Source organism: Scleropages formosus, chromosome 8 (genome assembly GCF_900964775.1).
Source record: "Scleropages formosus chromosome 8, fSclFor1.1, whole genome shotgun sequence".
Taxonomy (NCBI): Eukaryota; Metazoa; Chordata; class Actinopteri; order Osteoglossiformes; family Osteoglossidae; genus Scleropages; species Scleropages formosus.
In genome coordinates, this window is record NC_041813.1 from 15,208,517 (window position 1) to 15,227,057 (window position 18,541).

Sequence of the window (18,541 nt, forward strand, 5' to 3'; positions counted from 1 at the left end):
GAGGAAGGGAACATCCGTCCCTTTCTCAGTAGCAATGGCAAGCGGGCACATATGCAACCCAGGCCGAGCTGGGTCAAGCACAGGCGCTGCTTTCACTCCTGCCGCTGAGAACCTCTCTGACTAAATGAATCACTCGGCAAAGTGCTAAATCACACCGTCTGTCTGCGCAACGTTGTCTCCCCAGAGAAAACCCAATTCAAGGGCACCTCTTGCTGACGAGAACACGACGCATGGGGAATTTTTGGTTGAATATATTAATTGCTCGTCATCTATTAGACAACGTAAGAAGGCTATCTACTCAGCAAGGCTTTGAGGGAAGCTCAGACTGAATATTTACCTCTGGCTGGACTTGAAGTATTTCACTGCTTGTAGTGTTCTGCTTAATAAGATCCAGGCAGACAGGGATGGACATGCCACATAATGGCAGTAAGGTGAAGGCCGGAAAACTTTCCAGAGAAGCCTCCACGGGACTATTAATCCTCTGCAGAAAACAATTAACTGGATCAAACAGGAGTTGGGGGCAGGGTAAGCTTTCTTCCAAATAACAGGATGAATTGGGGCCTGCAGTATTGATTCAAAAGGGCAGAAGAATTCAGATAAAACACAATGCTGATCTGACCCGGTCAAAAGAATTCACCTAAGATGCAATGCTGATCTAACACATTACATTACATTCAGTTTCACTGATGAATACCAAAGAAACAAAATGTTGAACGTTGCAACACAACAAATAAATAAATTACAGTAATGAAGTCCTTCAGAGTAAAAATTTAACTGTGTGATGGTTTTCCCTTATCCAGAACCAGTAATACATCACTTCCTTTTTGTAACAGCATTCGGACCAGCCGTCTGTTGCCTTTGACAAGCATCAACATACTTAAACCTGTTTACACACTTTCGCTCACTCCTGTGATGTCATTAAACCTAATAAAAATTTCTCATTTTAAGAAATAGGCTGCTTAAATATAGAAAGCTTCCTATGGGAGACAGCAGTGCACTTGCAGGGACAGTGAAAAGACAAGTTGGTCAAGATCCCTGAAGGCAAGGGAGGGTAATAATTAAACCCTGCAGGCCACATAGAGAACACTACAAAATCTTCACTAGACCTCAGAGTCCAGCATAAACAAGATGTTCTCTGCTACCAATTAAAGCAGATTTTTGAGGGAATTAGTGCAGAACTGAAAAGGCGATTCAAAATTAAGAGACTGGGTTACAAGACCATTCCACTTCACTCATATACATCTGAACTAGATGAGCGGAAATGGCTGTAAAACAAAGAGTGCACAGTCCTGTGCTCATAAACTAAAAAAGAACTCCACAACATGGAGGTGTTTCACTGAGCTGTATAGTTCTCCACGTGACAACCAAGGGTATTCACATGACAGACATATTACACATTTTCAGAACCGCTTGTCCCATACGGGGTCACGGGGAACCGGAGCCTAACCCGGCAACTCAGGGCGTAAGGCCGGAGGGGGAGGGGACACACCCAGGACAGGACGCCAGTCCGTCGCAAGGCACCCCAAGCGGGACTCGAACCCCAGACCCACCGGAGAGCAGGACTGCAGTCCAACCCACTGCGCCACCGCGCCACTGCACCCCTGCAGACATATTAATAAACTCATTTCTATACAAGCAACATCCTCAGTGTTTCTGCAAGTGAATTTGCACATAAGAGCAGTTGTCTAATTCGAAAGGTTGGAAATTTCATATATAAATGGTTATGTTAAAGAAATGGAACAGTACACTTATCATGCTGTTTCTTGCAGTTGAGCACAGCATCTAAGGTGACCAGCACCCAAATTCCTTTAATCTTATATGTATATTTATGAATTTAGCAGACAACTTTCTCCAAAACAACCTACAGGTCAGCAGAGGTTAAGCAAAAGTGCATCAGCTGAAGAGCTCAAGACACACAGCTTGTTCGTCTGATATCACCATGTTGCTGAATCACATCACTGAAGTAGCTGCCTGTATAACTGATACTCAAACAGCAATAACATACAGTAAATAGTCATAGCAGATGGTGTTGGACTCATTCATGAAGCTTTCATGGTATCAGGAGAGAAATGGATCTGAAAAACAAGTTTGAGACCCTTCTTGGATGTTGGAAGGGATTCAGCAGCTCTGAGGGACAAATGGAGCTCATTCTACCACATTGGGGTAAAACTTGAGAACCTAGACACTTTTGATTTTGGATCCCTTACAAAAACAGTTGCAAAATTGTATGCCCAATAGAAATGAGAGAGACAATATGTGACATCTGAATAAAAGCAATCTATATTTACTCTTCAGATTCACCATGATAACTTGAAAAACCTTTGATTATCAAAGGAGAAAAAGACTGTAGTATGGCTAGGATTAAAAATGGTACCCACTGACGTCTGGGCATCACCATGCACTTCAATCAAATTACAAAGGCCAAACTTTCAGTAACAACAGAGCCATCATCGGAGGGTGGATTGTGTTGTAAAAACCCTCAGTTTGACACTTAATTCCTTCTTAATTCCCTCCATATTGCCTCACCCCCACATGTCACAAGTACGATCCTGAATGCATTCATGAAATGAGGGCTGATGGAATTCATTGAACTGCGACAGCTGATTGTCAACAAAGATGTTAACATTCATACCTAGAATGTAGTACCATGTTAGCTTCCTAAACATGCGCTTCTGAGCACAAAAGAAGGACACAAAAAAATTCCAGTTATTGTTCCAGCTATACTGATGTGTTCAACTTCACACCACTGCTTCATATACCAATGTGTAGAAACATAAAACGACTCAGCAAATGACAATCAAATTCAGAAATAGAATCCGAGATAAAGTTTTTGCTATTTTTAAAGGAAACATTTGATCAAATCACGCTATTACAGTATACTGCATTAGTACACCTTTCCTAGACATGTAAATTTATTTATTTAGCAGACACTTTTCTCTAAACTCACGTACAGAATAAATAAACTTGCATTTCACAACAAACAACTTTAGATGCAGACACACAATTGCTGAAGCACGGTCAGTCTGTCCAATATCACTATTTTTGCCAAAGCATGAATACCAGCATGTAGAAATGATAAGAAATACAAAGGTAATCATGACAGATGGTGTGATGCAAATTTATGGAGCTGTTAGGATATCAGGAGAACACTGGGACAGAAAGAAATGGGTTTTGAGACCCTTCATAGAAGGGATTCAGTTGATCTGAGGGTCAGAGGTAACGAATTCCACCACATCAGGACCAAAACAGAAAACTACGTACTTCAAATTTCAGACCTCTGATATGTGGGACAGCAGACAAGAAGTCAGAAATGAAAGAGTGTAGTGTAAAGTGTAGACTTTCCAACCCTGATGGAGGGTACTTAGCATTTCTGTGAGCAGACATAGTTTAAAAGCTTCTCATGCACTCAGCTAGTTTAGTTTAAACCCATGATCTATGGTTTTGCAGTACAGGCACAGGACTTACTTTTAAAACTCAAACTTCCCTAATTCACTCCTGGCAACTATTATTCCTGAAAGATAATGAGCATATGGCCCAAAATGCATTTTTTCTTCTCTTAGAGATCACACAGTACTAGACCAAAGAATTTACTGATCTATGGCAGATCTGTTTACCAACTACAATTCAACAGAAAAACCATAGTAAAACCTCACAATTCAACAGTACAGATGAGACGGACAAACATCTTTGGAGGTGGGCATGGCGCACATCCCCTCACCATGCCGGCTGTTACTCACCGAAGGCAATTCATGGCCCTCTGTTGTGTCCTAGTCCACAGCTGGAAAAGGATCGGACTGCACAAGCTCAACTGCTAGGAGGACGACACACGTGTGTGTCACCAGGCGTACCGTGCCAGTGTGACAGCACCCGGCTGCAAACAGTGGCAGGAAAACAGCCAGCAAGTCACAAACTGACAGAAATTTGGACTGGATGATGAAAAGGAAATCCGTCAGGGCCTGAAAGGGTAATCTGATGGGATGGACAACTCTGTGTGTGTATATGTGTGTGTGTGTGTGTGTGTGTGTGTGTCCATGTTAATATTCAACTGTGTTTTGTATTCTACAGCAAACCATGCTTTGAGGAATCCGCCCAATTCCGAACCCTTTCAAGCAGTCGTCAGTTTCAGGTGAAAAGCAGTTTATGAAAATACAGACTTTGAATTTACCTCAACTGTCATCAGGTTGAGAATAAAAGGTTGGAAGTGTTTTGAAGTCTTCTCAAACCTAAAATTTTACTTAGATGCTCCCAGAGTGAAAGTACTGCCTCTGAAAACTCCATAAATAATGTATTTTATGACCAAGATAGCCAAGTAGTCTGGTTAAGTCCAAAACCTGACTATTTTTGGTCATCTGATGTTAAATTTATGCATATTAATTTGTTTATTTATAAAATATATAACATGTACAAGCATATGCAGGTGGTCTGGCGAGTATGAACATGAAATCGAAACAAAAAAGATTAATGTTTCAAATCCATAAAGTGGAATTTTGAATTCTTCCTTACAGCACTTAATTGAAAAAAGTGTAGAAAATATCCAGCAGTACAAAAAAGTAAACTAAGCTGCTTTAAAGCTATATACTGATCAGCCACAACATTCAAACCACTGGCAGGTGAAATGAATAACACTGATTATCTTGTTACAATGGCACCTGTCAAGGGGTGGGATATATTAGGCAGCAAGTGAACAGTCAGCTCTTGAATTTGATGTGTTGGAAGAAAGAAAAATGGGCAAGCGTAAGGATCTGAGCAACTTTGACAAGGCCAAATTGTGATGGCTAGGCGACTGGGTCATAAGCATCTCCAAAAAGGCAGGTCTTGTGGGGTGTTCCCAGCATGCAGTGGTTAGTACTTACGAAATTGGTCCAAGGAAGGACAACCAGCGAACCGGCGATAGGGTTATAGGCGCTCAAGGCTCACTGATGAGCGTGAGGAGCGAGAGCTAGCCTGTCTGGTCTGATCCCACAGAAGAGCTACTATAGCACAAATTGCTGAAAACCTAAATGCTGGTAGTAATAGAAAGGTATCAGAACACACAGTGCATTGCAGCTTGCTGTGTATGGGGCTAGATAGCTGCAGACCTATCAGAGTATCCAAGTTGACCCTTGTCCACCGCCAGAAGTGCCTATAATGGGCACGTGAGCATCAGAACTGGACCGTGGAGCAATGGAATAAGGTGACCTGGTTTGATTAATCACATTTTCTTTTAGATCATATGGATGGCCAGGTGCGTGTGCATCGTTTCTCTGGGGAAGAGATGGCAGTAGGGTGCACTATGGGAAGAAGGCAAGCTGACGGAGGAAGTGTGATGCTCTGGGCAATGTTCTGCTGGGAAACTTTGGGTTCTGGTATTCATGTGGATGTTACTTTGACATGTACCATATACCTAAGCATTGTTGCAGACCACATACACCTCGTCATGGCAACAGTATTCCCTGATGGCAGTGGCCTCTTTCAGCAGCTTAATGTGCCCTGCCACACTGCAAAAATTGTTCAGGAATGGTTTGAGGAACATGACAAAGAGTTCAAGGTGTTGACTTGGCCTCTAAATTCCCCAGATCTCAATCTGACTGAGCATCTATGGGATGTGCTGGAAAAAACATGTCCGATCTATGGAGGCTCCACCTCGCAACTTACAGGACTTAAAGGATCTGCTGCTAACATATTGGTGCCAGATACCACAGGACACCTTCAGAGGTCTTGTGGAGTCCATGCCTTGACAAGTCAGAGCTGTTTTGGTGGCATGAGGGAGACCTACACGATATCAGGCAGGTGGCTTTAATGTTGTGGTTGATGTGTAATACAATGCATAGAGTCTGGAGTATGTTTATTCATGTTATTATAAGACAGTTTTGTCCAAAATGACTTGCGGATATCAGGTTTGTACGCTAAGCTATTATAACCAACCAACATCCACAACCGCTTGTTCCAAGCGGGGTTGCAGCGAGCTGGAGCCTACCAGGCAACTCAGGGCACAAGGCCGAAGGGGGGGAGGGGACACATCCCGGATAGGATGCCAGTCCATCACAAGGGACCCCAAGCAGGGCTCAAATCCCAAACCCACTGCACTACTTACTATGATTTACCCATTTTTACAGTAGTGTTATCTTTACTGTACCAATCCAGGGTAAGTATGTTGATCAAGGATACTGTAACAGGAGCTGAGGAGGACTGGAACCCAACTGGATATTTTCTGACTTCCAAATTCACACTTCAACACTCGCTGACAATGCTGCCCTATTCCTGTTAATATCTACAGAGCACCATAATTCTGTCATTGCCCCTACCTGTGTTTGTGCCCCTCCATTGCTCTACTCACTGCCAAACACTCTGTCCCACTTACTGACCTCCAGCTTGTGTGTTCCCCCATTATGAGTGTTCACTAATAAACTCAGCCAAAGCTTTAATTGAAGCCCAGACAAAGTGGCAGTTACACCCACAACCCCTAACTACTATAGTTCATGTTCCAATGGGCAGCAAACTCATCCACAAAAGCAGCAGGGACTTGTCTTTGGAAGAAAACAGTGACAAGTTTAAATTGCATCACATCACAGTATCATCTCTCTCTCCTGCTGCTCAAATTCAGTTTGGCAGAAAACATTTTTGTTGTATAAAATATTCATGAGGTGCACAGAATATGACAGAACTGTTGACAGACTGTCTTGAGATATTTGGTGCTACATTTAAACATCTATTTGTAGGCCATCAAATTCCCACGAGGTATTGGTGTCATTTGCAAAACTACAGTAAATGCACCTCCTTTTGACACTTGATGTAAATATGAGTCTTTTTAGTTATGGATTCTTATGAGAGATTTCGGCAAATGGCTTGCATTTAAGAACATCACATAGAAACGCAAATCAAGATCAACTTCCAAAGTGAAAAATTTCCCTTAGTTTTCAGTGCACAATGTCTACAGTTTTTAAGTCATAGCTCATAAAAACACGCACGTTTACACTTCCAAGCAGAATTCACAGGCTAATGCTAAAGGATAAGTTGTTTTTAAGTCACTATCAAATATGAAATTAAATTAACTGAGTAAAATACAGCACTGTACAATCTCAATTTAATGCTGGCATAAAAATAACTTTTGTCACTTCCGCTCATACTCCCCCATTTCCCAGGTTAGATTTTCTTCAGTTCTTACTATTTTCTGACAAATAAACTGTGTCACTTATGTCTACGAATAACTACAATAACACTGATATTCCATTATGAAAGACTTTGAGGGCCCAGGACTACCTGATGCTGTCTATGAGCTCCCGGTGCTCCTCTGCAATCAGGATGTCAGGAAGGGACGAGGCCAGCTTCTCCTCCTTCCTCTCAGAGGCATACTGCTTCAGCACTTCAAACAGCTTCTCCTTCACCTCAGGTGCATCCTTCAGCACCTCTTCCACCTGCAGTGCACAGTTGCATGAGTGGGTGGTTTCAGCTGGAGAGTGCCAACCAAGAACGCAAGAATAAGAACCATGCCCTGAACATTGCAGCCTGAGACAGTGAGTATAAAACATCTCTAAGTGAACATCACACTGTGGTCACTGTGAGAAAACCATGCTGGTTGAACTGCTGTCTTTTCTCCTGACTTCCAACCCAGATGCTTTGCCCTTTTAGCCACCAGGGGGTGCAGCCTCACCTTCTTATTGAACTCCAGGGCCTTGAGCGTGCGGTCCTCACGCACACTATCGCTGCTTTGGAGGCTGGTGCTGGTCTCCCTGAAGCTGGAGCTCATGCTTTTCAGGTTGACGCTGGAACCTCGGAGGCCCATGCCACTAGCCTTCAGACTGCTGCCAAAGCCCTTAAGACCTGTGCTCGTCACCTTCAGACTACTGCTGAGCCCCTTCAAGCCCTTGAGGCCAGTAGTGCCCTCCTTAAAGCTGGTGCTTTTTTCTTTCAAGTTGGTACTGATCTCCTTAAAGCTGGTGCTCGTCTCCCTCAGAGCAGGGCTGGCTTCCTTCATACTGGTGCTGGTCTCCTTCAGACTGGCACTGAGGCGTTTGGAGCGTCGGGTGGGGCGCAGGACCCCCAGCCGCAGTGTGCAGCCCTGGGAGGCCTTGATCATGGCAGCAGCAGTCTCATGCTGGCGCACAGGGATGCCGTTAACCTCCACGACGTAGTCGCCTGCACGAAGGCCGCTGCAGTCTGCAGGCGAGTTGGGCACGCAGTCCTCTACCGTCAATGGGCAGTCTCCCACAATGGTAAAGCCAAAACGGCCATCAGGGCCAGGAGAGATGTCCATCTGCCGGGTCATTCATACCAACAACATACATCACTGCTCATGGCCATTTTTTATTAATAATGACAGACTGCATTTTTTCCACTGAAGTACCATAAAGTTTTCTGGCCAGCTGGTAGTGTAGTGGTTCAAGCTCCTGCCTTTGGATCCAAATGTTGGAAGTTCAAATCCCACCAACATGTGCAGCACCCTTAAGAGGTATTTACCTTAAAATTTCTCCCCTAAAATTACCCAGCTGTATAAATGGGTAAATAACTGTAAGTGCCTTAACATTCTATGATGCTCTGGAGAATAGTGTCAGCTAAATGAATAAATGCAAGCCTGGAAGAAAAAATATCATTTATTATTTTTTACCTGACTCTTCTGCAAGGTAGCATAAAATGTGATGCCTTTACACTAAGCTTCTTTTATTGATTCACCCACCGATTTACAGCTGGTAGCATAGTGGTTAGAGCTGCAGCCTTTGGACCCAAAGGTTGAAGATTTGAGCCTCACCTGCAGCTGGAGTACCCTTGAGCAGAGTACTTTACCCTAAAATTGCTCCAGTAAAATTATCCAGCTGTATGAATGGGTAAATAATTGTAGGAATCTTAACATTGTAAGTTGCTTTGGAGGAAGGTGTCAGCTAAATGTAATATTTACTGTAAGATTTAGATAAATGATGGGAGAGCACACTCAATCTTACCGTACACATACTGAAAAATAATATGTTTTTTGGTAAGCTTGAGTGTCCTCTCCCATCTTTGATCTAAATCATACATATACAGAGGGTTTTTGAGCAACCAAGCCCTTTTATTATATTGTATTATATTATATTTTATACACACACATACACATACACACATTGACTGAAACCACTTGTCCCGAGCAGAGTCGCTGCGAACCAGAGCCTAACCCGGCAACACATGGCGTAAGGCTGGAGGGGGAGGAGGCACGCACCCAGGACAGGACGCCAATCCGTCACAAGGCACCCCAAGCAGGACCCAAACCCCAGACCTGCCAGAGAGCAGGACCCGGCCAAGCCCACTGCGCCACCGTACCCCCAACTACACACACACACACACATTTTCAGAACCGCTTGTCCCATACGGGGTCACGGGGAACCGGAGCCAACCCGGTAACACAGGGCGTAAGGCCGGAGGGGGAGGGAACACACCCAGGACGGGACGCCAGTCCGTCGCAAGGCACCCCAAGCAGGACCCAAACCCCAGACCTGCCAGAGAGCAGGACCCGGCCAAGCCCACTGCGCCACCGTACCCCCAACTATATTATATTATATTATATTAGTCGACTGTCTTCTTTGTTTGTATGTTTTTCTTGCTTTATGCCTGTGTTAAAGCACTCTGTGTCACTGTGTGAGAAGAGCGCTCTATAAAAATAAATTGAATATTATATTATATTATTCTTTCATTACATCATCAGTATGCTTTGGTTCTTCTAACATTTACTGGGTCAGTTCAGGGTAAATACCTTGCTCAAGAGTGCTACAGCTCACAGTGGAATTTTAACCAACATCTTGCAAGTACAAGACAGCAGATCTAAACACTACAACACCTGCTATCCTTGTTATTATTTGGCGGTTTTGACTTTATTGAAGATTTTGACAGGCTGTGAGCAATTTACAACAAATACCACCGAAGCTCTATAGCTGCGGCAGCAGAAAATGCAGATTTGCTGGAACTATCTCACATACACACACACACACACTGGCTGAAGCCGCTTGTCCAGAGAGGGGTTATGGCAAGCCGGAGCCTAACCCAGCAACACAGGGCATAAGGCTGGAGGGGGAGGGGACACACCCAGGACAGGACGCCAGTCTGTCACAAGGCACCCCAAGCAGGACTCGAACCCCAGGCCCGCCAGAGAGCAGGACCCAGCCAAGCCTGCTGCACCACCGCGCCCCCTTCATTGCTGGAACTATGAATAAATTAATATTGGAGCAATAAAGAAAAAAATAAGACAGGCAAAAATGACAGAACTTTCAGAGCTGATCTTACATTATTTTTTTACCATTTACTATTCACAACAGAAGGCAATTTATTTATTTGAAATATCTAGGAGTTGCAAAACTGTGTTACTACTTTCTGTCATTATGTTAAAAAGCTCAACTAGACTGTTTTGTGTGCTTCAGAGCATTACTGCACAGGGGTGGGACAGACCTGCTGAATGCGGGACACCACGCCAATGCTGGGGGGGACGTTCTTCTGGCTCTTGGCCAGGGCAATGAGGGCATCCTTGCTGAGGGAGGAGACGTTCTGGCCCTCTATCTCCAGCACCTGGTCCCCCGGCTGCAGGCCGGCCATGTGGGCGCTGCTGCCCTCATCTACTGCCAAGATGTAGCTGGGTCCGTTGCCCCCCACACGAAAGCCAAAGTCCTCCGGCCAGCCCTGGTTGGAAACCGGCATCGTCAATACTGTTGGTGAGGGCAAGAGAGAATACAGAAGGGTTGAACACCTTTGAACACACACAATGAATACACATCACACAGTGGTAGTGTGAACTGTGTCACTTCAAGGGAGCAACCTTGTGACAATTGCAGTCTTAACACTTCTTATATTTACATTTATTTATTTAGCTGACACTTTTCTTCAAAGTGACTTCCAGCATTGAGCTACTTACAATGATTCACCAATTTAAACAGCGGCAACATTTTTACTGTAGCAATCAGGGTAAGTACCTTGATCAAGGACACAGGTCTAACCATCACTCCACATGCTGACCCCCCCAGCTAACACACCTGCATCACAGGTTGCCAGTGCAGAAGCTTAACTGTAAAGACATACTTCATACACACACACTTTCTGAACCGCTTGTCCCATACAGGGTTGCGGGGAACCGGAGCCTACCCGGCAACACAGGGCATAAGGCCAGAAGGGGAGGGGACACACCCAGGACGGGACGCCAGTCCGCCACAAGGCACCCCAAGCGGGACTTGAACCCCAGACCCACCAGGGAACAGGACCCGGTCCAACCCACTGCGCCACCGCACCCCCGCTACTTTATATACATATTTCTGTAATAATAATTGCATTCAAATTTTTCTCCAACGTTTGCCCTGGTTTAGTCAGTTGATTAACAGGAGACATTTTTATAACGAGGGTCACATGGTTACATCTGGCGATCACACTGAACAGCTTGTGTTTATGCAAGATTCTGGAGTTTGCCTACGTTTTATCACCAGCTTGTTCGCAACCTAAATAACATACACGGCACTTAATATACTCTTAATTCAAAACTATTTATCCAAATAAATGGAAATATTACTCTAGCAGATAAATCTAGCCAATTTGTGTTTGGCTAGTCAAAAGTGTGTGTTGCTTTGTATAAGTCCCTTGCTAAGGACAATATATTTCAAAAAATCCACAGAACCACATGTACTTCAAGACAAGTTTCTAAGAACATCACAGAACTTGATTCATTTTTGCTCAGATTCAACACTGAGGTTTTCATGACTGTACATCAGCATACAAATAAGAGTAAGCTGTACTAAGGAAATTAATACATTTTAACATGGTGTGTTTGGTGCTCTCCTTATGTCCGCCACTGACGTCCTGCGCCTTCACAGGGTCCATGTCCTACTTCCGTCAATTCGACCATGTTGGACTCATGAGGCCACTATCTCACACCACAGGAAGTCTACAAGCCAGGCATCGGTCCATCGTTTCACTCTCATTACTCATCCCCAAGACTGGATGAGAAACATACCAAGCTCTTTTCCAGCAGTAATGAGCATCAGCTTCTCTTTTACTACTTCAAGAGCCCATCTTGTGAGGCCCTTCAGCATCCCCCATGTGAATACCAGCTTCTTCAAAGTCCACTGCGGTACTGACAAATTATGTTAAAACAGCCAGAATTTGGGAAAAATGGATTACCCACAGCTGTGGCAGATCTAAAGCAAAATCTGACCCAATATTTTGTTCCTAAGAAGAGAAAACTGAATATTTCAAAATAATATTTCAGCATAATTCCCAGCAGCCATGGTTCAGAAATGGTAATGAATCTGAAAAAAGAGTTTATGTTCTCAAAGTTAACAGCAAACTTTAAAATAACATTTTGGAAACTGTAGTATGCCACACCAAAAAAAGTTACTGCAACCGAATTTTATAGCATTCACTCCATCCATATAATGAAGACAAAAAGACAATATTTATTGGGCTTTAAAACCCTAATTAAACCCTGATTAATCAGATGCTGTAAACTGCACAGATTACAACAGTACTCCTTTGCTTACAACCTACTCATAAGACTGTTCAGATGTTCTGCTGTGTACCACCACACAAATGAGATATTTCCTGAATCATGTACTACAGCCATGAAAACACTTAAGGTGCTAACTCTATTCTTCCATTTAGCTCATGTGAAGCTGCTAAATATGGAAAAAAAAAATCAACAAACTTACAGAAGTCCTTGGAGGCAGAGCGAGTACCTGACTGGCTCTGACGCAGCGAGAACCTGCCTTTCCGGCTCTTCAGAAACTTCTTCATGTCGGCTCCAGGTTCAAGCAATGCAACACCAGGGCCTGGAGATGGGTGATGCCCGGGGTAATGTCTTGACACCCTCTCCTTTATCCCACTGCAGCAAAAGAAGCAAAGACCCCCTTCCCTGTCCAGCCCTAAGACAGTAGCAGCAGGCAGGTTTACAGTCACATCAGTGTAGAGAGCCGCCCAGAGCGTTTGGGCTTCCACTCAGAAACAAGACAAAAACAGCAGAGAGAGCGGAGCAGCGGAAAAGGCAGAGAAATGCAATGAGACAAACCGTACATCTCGGAAGAGTTTGTCCAGCTCTGTCCTTTTGCAGAGCACTGGTTGGAAAACTGGGACACACTAGCTGGGCTCTTTAATAATTCTTTAACTAGAAAAGGTACTGTGAAGCCCCATTTTTCTATAAATACCTCGTTTCCCTCACCCTCTCTCTCTCTCTCCCTCCTTCTCTGTCACTTGTTCTCTTCCTCCCTGCTCTCCTTTTCGGATCACTCTCTCTCTGAGGGACGGATGCTGACCCAGAAATGGTGTGGCAAACCAAGGAAGGGCAACCGCTTAGCAGAGTATTTTGGCAGTAGCAGAGCAGGGGAGGCAATGTATGCTGCAAAAACGTGCAAGGCAGGGAGAAAGAATGCTGTGGCCTGGATTAGGAGGGACATCTGAATGTCCTCCTTAGCAGAAAGAACTCATACATTGGCCCTCCAGAGTGAACGGACTGATTTGAGACCTACCCCCAACTGCATAGTCTTAGTTATTATACTGGAGCAACTTGACAGTTTATAGTACTGGTCAAAAGTTTGAGTACACCTAAGCAATCCCATAGAACTTGTATGGGACAAACTGGGCAGAAATTCAAAGCAAAGCAACCCAGAAGTGCTATGGAAATCTGTGGAAGTAGTAGTGTCAGCTCTGTGCAAGATGTTTGTAGGACCAGAATGGTAATAAATGTAGCTTAAAACAACCCACAGTCAATGGTGCTTGACCCTGTCTTAATGGCTCAAGAACATCATCTCAATGATGTCCAAGAAAGGATGATCTCATCTGCGCTTTAAACAAAGTGTCACACAAAAACATCAACACAACCATAAGAATCTGCCGAAAATTTGATAAGCACCCCTACAAAGATTTAGATGTCCAGCAGAAACTCCATGATAACCAATGGAAGCCTTGGTAAAGAATTTAACAATGACAAACATGTCCATAAGCATTTCCTACTCAAATCCTTATTCAAAAGCCAATGAAGGTCAACAAGCCAGTTTTTCTACAGGCTCAACAGAAACTATGACCTCTGGTCTCCTCATCCTATCCAGTCTTATATGTTCAAGCTCAAAGTCTCAAAGAAAATTAAATGACAGAATGCACTTTCATTCCAGTCTTGTGCCAAAATTAAAATTTATTTAATGAGTTTATAATTTTAAACGGATTTGTTGAAGTGTACTACCTCAGTTATCATCAAAATAGCGTTTTGCAGTTTTTTCCTACTAGTTCCAGTCTGTCCCAATTTTGAGACGTAGATAAATTTGCTTACTGTTTGAAGGCGTTGGTTAGTGTTCCATTTTTGCGAGTGGCAGATCTGAGAATCTGTACTTAATGATCAGGACACCCAGGCTTTAACGTCTTCTTCACCCCAGTCAGTTTCCTTCTCACAGGCGATAACAGTTGGAGAGAAAACATACACACAGTTGCTGGAAGACTTCCCTACTGACTTATCCTATATTTCTCAAAGTCCAGCATCTAATGCAGATATGCAGATTCCATAGGTAGTGGAATCTGCCTTTGGTAAGAGACACAAAAAAGCAGTACACTCCTGCTTGTAGCCCATGGACATCTCAAAGGTTCCTCGGAGCAGAACTACAGTCATTACAGAGACCAAGAAGACCACTTATGACACAAGACGACAAGATTTACTTCAGAATATATATTCAGAATCTTCAGAATCTTTTTCTTGTCCTTTTATTTTGTCTGGTGTTGAAGATCACCATTTTAATGTTTACAATCAGGACGGCTTATTTTGTGCCATTATTTATGTTTGAAATATGGGTATCTCCAGGAATCCATGGTGTTCAGACAGACAGTGCAGAGTATTTTTGTTGCAGCACAGCAGATAGGCACCACCTGGGACTAGAACTACCTGCGGCAAGGTGAGCAGGCCACTAGCACCAGCCATTGGACCAGTCCCAGGAGATTCCATCTTCATCCCTTCACCAAGCAGAATGGCCAGTACAGATTTGTCACAGACTGTTGTCCTTTACACTATTACACTTTCGGACATTCATTACCATTATCTGTATGTCCGTTCATGCAAAGATAAATGACTGAGTTAAAGAAGGACTTTGTATTCTACATTACAATATATTTTCAAAGAGATTTCCTGATCATGTCAAAACAAACATCAAATTCAAGACGCATAGAATGAGTAAAGTTCAACAAGTAACACTTTAATCGGTCAACTACTTGTTTGTTCACTTTCTGTCATTTAAGTGCTTTTTGAAGATTACGTGACAAATTTCAGAGGGAATCAGAACAAGGGTAAATATTTGTACTAAAATGTATAATCTAAATTTGTTTGCATTGTGGAATTCACAAAGACAACACTTTTGTTAAAGAGCCTCTGTTAAAGAAACCCTCCCTGGATCCAAATTCCATCCAAAACTACAGACCGGTCTCCCTCCTCTCCTTTCTGTCTAAAACTCTAGCATGGGTGGCCTGTGATCAACTTTCTGATTTCCTCATCCGGAACCATCTCCTCAATGGATATCAGTCTGGTTTCAAAGTTGGTCACTCCACTGAGACGGTGCTCCTGGCAGTGTCTGATGCTCTCCAGTCAGCTAGAGTGGTCTTCCTGTCCTCGGTCCTCATCCTCCTTGACCTGTCTGCAGCATTCAACACTTTCAACCACCAAATTCTACTCTCCTCTCTTAGTCATCTTGGGATTAAAGGAACGGCACTAAGATGGTTCGAGTCCTGTCTATTTGATAGTTCCTATCAAGTTGTCTGGCGGGGCTCCCGTTCTCCTCTGTCTCTCTCAACTGGTGTCCCACAGCTCTCAGTACAGGGCCTCTGCTCTTCTCAATGTACATCTCCTCCCTCGGCTCTGTCATCGCCTCCCATACTTTCAAATACCACTGCTACACTAATGATACCCTGCTCTTCCTCCCCTTTCCACCTGGAGCATCAGAAATTTCTGCACGCATTGCTGCCTGCCTGTCAAACATCTCTGCATGGATGTCTGATCACCACCTACACATCAACCTGTCCAAAACAGAGATTCTTCACTTCCCAGCTGTCCTGTCCTCTTGTCATAATCTATCAATCAAACTGGACAACTCACTCATTTTACCTATCTTCTCGGCTAAGAGTCTGGGAGTGACGATTGACTCAAGTCTGTCCTTCTCTCAGCACATCGAAGCCAGAACCTTGTCCTGCAGATATATCCTGCATAATATTCATAGGATCCACCCCTACCTCACAACTGACTCTGCCCAACCATGGTGACATCCCGTCTGGACTACTGCAACTCTCTCCTCTGTGGCCTTCCTGCTACTGCCATCAAACCTCTGCAGCTTCTACAGAATGCTGCTGAACGAGTTGTGTTTGATTTGCCAAAGTGTTTCCATGTATCTCCTCTACTCATTTCTCTGCATTGGCTTCCTGTAGCCTGGAGCAAGTTCAAGACCCTGGTTGTTGTCTACAAATGCATCAATAGAACTGCTCCTAGCTATTTACAGGTCTTGATCAACCACTACACCCCAGCCAGACCCCTTCGCTTGTCTACTTCTGCTCACTTGGCGGTCCCACGCATGAAAAGTAAAGCATGGAGGTTCTCGGTTCTGACTTTGTTGTGGTGGAGTGGTGTCCCCCTCTCACTCAGAACTGCAGAAACTCTGTCTACATTCAAGAAGGGTCTGAAAACTCACCTTTTCCAGACTCACTTCACTCAAGATCTCTCCAGCTCATGTATGGTGATCATCTCCAGATAACCCTTTACACAGCTGCTACTCCTGCATTGTATGTGAATGTTTGTGTACCTAATAAAAAAATAAAAAAATAATTAAATAAATAAATTTGTAGGAAGGTTATCAGGAGTCATCTATCCTGCGTTTTATGCACCTACTCGAGCAAGGAACATTGGCACATCAAGTGGAAAGTAACAAACTAGGTTTACTTAAGAATCACATGTTTGCAGCTATGTCTCTTTCCCTTAATGTAACGTACAAATTGTATTTTTTGGTGAAATGTATGTCACTTTGGAGAAAAGTATCTGCTAAATTAATAAATGTAAATGTACAACACTTGTGATTCATTTGAGCATCTGCATGAGCAAGAATCAAAACAATTCTTACAATGTTCATATTAAAGACATATTCCCACTGTCTTATGTAGGCATTAGATGGTGTAGTTCAACACAAATCATATTAAAGAGAAATAATATTTTATATACAATTAGAGTGAAATTTTGGTTAGCCTGAAAATTTCCCCTCTAGCATTTATAAGATTTCATTTATTCATTCATCAGTTCTAGGCATATCATCATTTCATTAGCCAAAATATCAGTTAACCACATGTGTTGTTGCTCATCTTTTGCACCATGAAGACAAATTAGGCATGTGGCAGAGTGTGGCTTCCACACTCTCCCTATGTCATTTCTCAGAATCAAACTGAGTTAGTCATAACAAATGATTTCTCCTGGTCCATAAACTTTGTGGCCTGGGGAATATTAATGTAATTATGGCTGGGCATACACTATGCCAGTTTCTACACATATTCACACACATAAATGTTAAAACTTGGGCAAATGGAGAAGGTGCTGTACTGGATTGAGATCTGGTGACTGTGGAGGCCATTTGAGTATAGTGAACTCATTATCATGTTCAAGAAACCAGTTTGAGATGATTTGAGCTTTGTGACATAGTGCGTTATCCTGCTGGAAGTAATCATCAGAAGATGGGTACACTGTGGTCATAAAGGGATGGACATGGTCAGCAACAATACTCAGGTAGGTTGTGGCATGTAAATGATGCTCAATTGGTACTAAGGGGCCCAAAGTGTGCCAAGAAAATATCACCCACACCATTACTACACCACCACCAGCTTGAACCGTTGATACAAGGCAGGATGGATCCATGCTTTCATGTTGTTTACGCCAAATCCTGACCCTACCATCTGAATGTTGCAGCAGAACTCGAGACTCAGACCAGGCAACGTTTTGCCAATCTTCTATTGTCCAATTTTGGTGAGCCCGAGCAAATTGTAGGGTCAGTTTCCTGTTCTTAGCTGACAGGAGTGGCACCTGGTGTGGTCTTCTGCTGCTGTAGCCCATCTGCTTCAAGGTTTGACATGTTATGCAGAAGAGCATCTCTGAATGCACACCTCAGTTGTAACGAGTGGTTATTTGAGTTACTGTTGCCTTTCTATCAGCTTGAACCAGTCTGGCCATTCTCCTCTGACATCAACAAGGCATTCTTGCCCACACAAATGGTTGTGCATGAAAATCCCAGTGCCCATCTGGCACTAATCAAGATGCTGGCATGTGATTAGCTGATTAGATATTTGTGTTCACAAAATCAAGTGGCTAGTGAGCATATGCTGTGGTGCAGAACACGATGGAATGGAACCTGCAGAGCCCACCAAGTACCCCTAACTCTTCTCTCCAAGAAACTGGCAGCCACAGTCAACCCACCATTTCCTCTCAACGTGCCCCCAGTGGTTACACATGTTATTTACAGATTTCCCAGAATGCAACTATTTACACAAAACCAATAAGGCCGGTCATTACAATACTTTACCTTTTGGAAGCATTAACAGACACAGAGCCATGAATTCAAAACTG